Genomic DNA, 5,105 nt, shown 5'->3' on the forward strand with positions numbered 1-5,105 from the left:
GAGGTCAGGAGTTCAAGAGCAGCCTGGCTAACATGGTGAAACCCTGTCTCTACTAAAAATACAAAAATTAACCAGGTGTGATGGCGCATACCTGTATTTGGATTTTCTCTCTTCTTTTCTTGGTTAATCTTGGTAATGATCTATCGATTTTATTTATCTTTTCAAAGAACCAACTTTTTGTTTCATTTATCTTTTGTATTTTTTTATTCACTTGCAAAGATTTTAATTAGAAAAGATTTTAATTTTTTTAAAAAGTGTTTTAAAAAACATTTAGCAGAATTATACTTTGTGGGCCATACAGGTTATTGGTTCAGATTAATGTAATCAGGCCTTATAAGGTTTGTTTTCTGTGTTCCATTCTAAAGAGCATAAATATTAAATGCCTCTAAAATACACTTCATTCAAAAATGGTTTAATTACAAAACACAATTTGAGCACAAAACAATGCATTATGGTGTCATGGATACAGGTTGGATACAGGTCTCATGGATACAGTTACAAAACACTGTAATGAAAAATTAACAGCCTCAAGTAGATAATACTGTACAACCCTTGCTCAACAAATGACATTTTAAACACAGGGAGAAAAAGCCTGAACGATGTCAATTAGTGTTGTTCTTTTAGGTATATTGAATATGATTAAAGAAGAAGTTTTCAAATTCTTAGTAGTGGTATTAAAATTAAGTTACTTTCTAAACTATATTAAAAACAGCACTAAGTCTTCAAAGAACTTAAGTTGTTAAAAAAAAATTTTGACTTCCCAGCTGGCAATATGACCAAAATATACAAGAATGCAAATCACAAGTGATGGCACAGAGATGCCACTGAACATTTCACATTTCGTATGGATCTAGGACGGTGTTCATTGGTACATACGTGTCATAAACTGGACTTTCTTGGTTCAATGACACGTGTAGAAAATCATGATTCTTATAAGAATCTCTCATAAAGTCCAAGAACAAACCTATTCGACCAAAAAATCTAAACTGTGCACTTTTGTTTCTTAAAAAAAAAAAACAGTGTAAACCAGGTTTTTAACCTAATAAGAGAAAATCCATGTTTAAAAGTCTCATAGCTGTATCCATCTTCCTGTTCAGCTGAACGGATGAAGCACAATAGCCACAATTTTGTTACAGACTAAAATCCAACAGGTAATTCCAACACCACCTGCTATTCTAGTAGGAAAGGCTACCAGGTGGTCTGGAGGGGTTATCCATTTTCTCCAGACAACAGCCACGGGGACAGAATAATACTTCCAAATGAGTGAGATCATCAGGGCAACCTGCAATACATAGAAAGTGACACTTGTCATCCATTTTATCTTGGCTAATTGAGTTGTCTGAGCTTTCACGTGGGCTTTGAGGTTATCCGTCATCTTGCTGATCTTTCTTTCTAGCATGGCATAGCTGACAAACTCCTCCATCATGTTGACCATGGAGAGTTCCTACCTGGACCTTGGAGAGATCCTGCGTGGATCTCCATTCTCATCTGTGACTCCTGCTCTGCATCTGCCTGCAGCACCCTGGACATGAATGATGAGAAGGACAGGAGGAGGATCCTAAGAACATTGCACCCAAACAGGAAGCTGAGCACCAGCAACCACGCCCAGTGGTTGGCCACCGCTGAGCTCATCCTGGGATGCTCCTGGCTGCCCTGGGTCCGCTAAGGTGGTTTAATGCTCTATTTTTGTGTTTGTTGGACTCCTGCTGAGAGGTGGCGCTTTCTAGAGAGCATCAGCTGTGGTAGTATGGAGAGGAACTGGCAGTGGGCAGGGCCCTAGAACTTCCAAGAGTATATGCCATTTGTCTTCAGCTACCAAGGTGGATAGGGAAGGCCCATCAGGTAAGGTCAGGGCAGGGCGTGTCTGAGCTCGGACTTTCCTTGGATGGGTCTTGCTGCGGCTGCTGTAGGGGTTGGGGCTGAGGTTCCCAGGTCAATGGAGTTGTGTACCTGGGAGGATTATGGCTGTCTCTGCTTAGTCATGCGGGTTGTCAAGGAAGTGGAGAAAAGCCAGCAGTCACAGGTCTCACCCAGCTCCCACTCAAACCAAAGGGCCAGTCTCACTCCCACTGTGACCCTTCTAATAGCCCTGAGTCTGTTTCCAGGCAGTGGGCAGCAGGGCTTGAGAACTTGCCCCAGGCTACCCACTTCCCAGCTGCAAAAGATAAGGGCTTGGTTCTTCCCCCACCTGTGGAGTCTGTACACCGGATTTGTGCCCTCCCCTGAGTTCTGGCCAGGAGGCTTCTCGCCCGGTTCAAATTGCTACAAAGTTCAGCTAGAGACTTTCTTCTCCCTGTGGCATTTTCCCCTGCGCCTCTGGCTGTCCTCCTGAAGGATTGCTGTGTTGCCAGGCCTGAATGGCCTGCTTAGGGACCCAGAGAGCTCCCAGGGCCTTATCCTGCTGCTTCCTCTGCCCCTGTATTTCACTCTGCTCTCTAATTTTTTTTTTCCTAAGACAGAGTCTCGCTCTGTCGCCCAGGCTGGAGTACAGTGGTGAGATCTTGGCTCACTGCACCCTCAGCCTCCTGGGTTCAAGCGATTCTCCTGCCTCAGCCTCCTGAGTAGCTGGGATTATAGGCATGCACCACCATGCCTGGCTAATTTTTGTATTTTTAGTAGAGACAGGGTTTCACCATGTTGGTCAGGCTGATCTCAAACTCCTGGCCTCATGATCCGCCCACGTCAGTCTCCCAAAGTGCTGGGATTACAGGCATGAGCCACCATGCCCGGCCTACTCTCTGAATTGACTCAGCTCCAGGTAAGGTCAAAAACTTCTCCCACATACAGACCTTCAGTTTCCCCAGTGCAGGTGTGTGGAGCATCTCTTTTTTCTACTTCAGCCGTTGGGGCACTTACAGTATTTTGGGTGTCTCCCAGATCCTGCAGGAGCAATTGACTTGTTTCAGAGGATCTGTGGGTGCTCTCAGGATTCCTGGTTTCAAGAACATGATTTCATTCTCATTGACTAATAGACTGGCTACCTGCAATAAAATTCAGTTTTAATTATTTTTTCAATATGACAAGTTCAAAGAAGGTTGTACTTTCTGGTACATTTAGAATTTTCCTGTTTTCTAGAACACAATTATACTATGAATTCATTTAAAACTCAGCAGCCTAGCTTTTATTCTTATATGTAAAATTAGGATATCACTTACGATGTTTTAAATATTATTTTCTTTGAGAAAGAAAACCAGTACCATCCAAATTGATGAAATTGGTGACTATGCCAAGAACATATCCCTTCCGATTAATTGAAAAGTTGATGAGCCATTAGTGCTGACGTCTCTGAGCAATTTGCAAAGTAAGGAAAAGGAATTTTACCATTTGTACCTTTTTTCAGCCACATTTCTCTCTCCCAATGACCCGTAGAGTGTCCCCAAGTTCTCCAGGGCCATGTGATGACTTGGGCTCAGTTGGATGGCCTATCAGTGATGGGCCATGACCTTTTCTGAATGTCCTCTAACCATTTATAGGCTGGTAAGAACAAAACACTCCTTATTTATAAAACACTTATGCAAGATAATCTTCCCCAGTGATTTGTAAGCAACATAATGCAAGTTAAAAGTTACACAAATTAAGTAATGAAAAACTATAATAGACCTTAAGAGAGTGATTAATCTAATCTTCTTCCTTCTACCTCAACAACAAAGACAATTAAACTTTCAAATCAACCCACTATCCACTCTATTTATCTTGCCGGCAATATACTTTGTCTTTGCCTTTGTTTTTTCATACTTATGAAGTTCCTCCAATTCCTCCCCTGACACCTGCTATCTATAGGTTTGTCTGTCTGGTATCTCATCTCCAGCCAATCAAACTTGTATTCTAAAGCAGACTGCCTAAAAGAATTACTGTGCAAAGAATAATCATTCCATTAGGGAAAATGTATACCTGATCCAGTTATCCAAGTTCAGAAATCTTACTTGGAAACTACTTGAAGAAAGTTATCTAGAGAAAAGAGACCTGATTCTACTTCTTGCTCTGAGGCACTCTTGCCCTAGGATCTTTGCCAATGTATTTAATCTCTTTGTGCTTTAGCTTCTAAGTCTGTAAAGTGGTCATTTTGTCTATTTGTTTTTATTTCTATAAATCAAAGGGGTTTTAGGTAGCTAATTAAAATACTTGCCAGGATCACATGAGATCATGTAAGCAAGCATCTTAATCCATGTACAGAACTAGACAAATACAAGGTAATGTTGTTATTAGTATATGGTTAAAGTCCTGTTCAAGTAAATATCATTAAAATAAAACTGTATCTTTAAAAAAAAACAGTTCAAGCTCTAACTGATAATATTTATTCAAAGCAATATCTTCAAAGTGTAGTAATTAAGAAAGACCTTGAGAAATTGCTACAGGATAATTTTCTTTTTGCAATAGTCAATTATTTTATTCCTCTTATAAGATACAGAGATATTTGAATAAATAAGTGTTCCTGATCACCTCAAAATGTCACATTAGCTAGTATATTGGGCCACAAAAATTTTTTACTAAGACACCTCAAAAAGCAAAAGAAAGAGGTTTTAATATTATTATGTTACATACCAATATAATACATATGTAGAATAATGTATAACTAGGTACAGTTTTATTATACATAAAAATTAACATCATTACTGTCATTGCTTACTATTATTCTCTTTGTGAATAGAAATAAATAATGAAATGGTCCTAAGTTAGGCAATGGCAAAGAGAAAAATGTTTAAAGCATGCTAAATTACAAACTGAATAATTGATCATATGAGTCTGTAATAATGAAGAAGCACCATATGTCAGAAGAGTGATTGAAGAACTTAAGTGTTATATAAATATGGAGTGTTTTGTACTTACCAGCCTATAAATGATTAGAGGGGATCCAGGGAAAGTCGTGGCCCATCACTGATAGGCCATCCAACCGAGCCCAAGTCATCACATGGCCCTGGAGAACTTGGGGAAACTCTAGAGGTCACTGGGAGAGAGAACGTGACTGAAAAACTGGTACAAATGGTCCCTTTTCCTTACTTTGCAAGTTGCTCAGAGACTTCAGCCCATCAACTTTTCAATTAATTGGAAAGGATGTATTCTTAGGATAGTCACCAATTTCATCAATTTGGATGGTACTGATTTTC

General features: G+C 39.8%; 1 pseudogene; it reads right to left on the reverse strand.

Annotated features, from left to right (window-relative positions):
• Window positions 1–349: 349 nt before the first annotated feature.
• LOC100423654 (guided entry of tail-anchored proteins factor 1 pseudogene) lies at window positions 350–1,632 on the reverse strand (annotated as a pseudogene).
• Window positions 1,633–5,105: the final 3,473 nt, after the last annotated feature.

The sequence above is a fragment of the Macaca mulatta genome, chromosome 11, assembly GCF_049350105.2.
Source record: "Macaca mulatta isolate MMU2019108-1 chromosome 11, T2T-MMU8v2.0, whole genome shotgun sequence".
NCBI lineage: Eukaryota > Metazoa > Chordata > Mammalia > Primates > Cercopithecidae > Macaca > Macaca mulatta.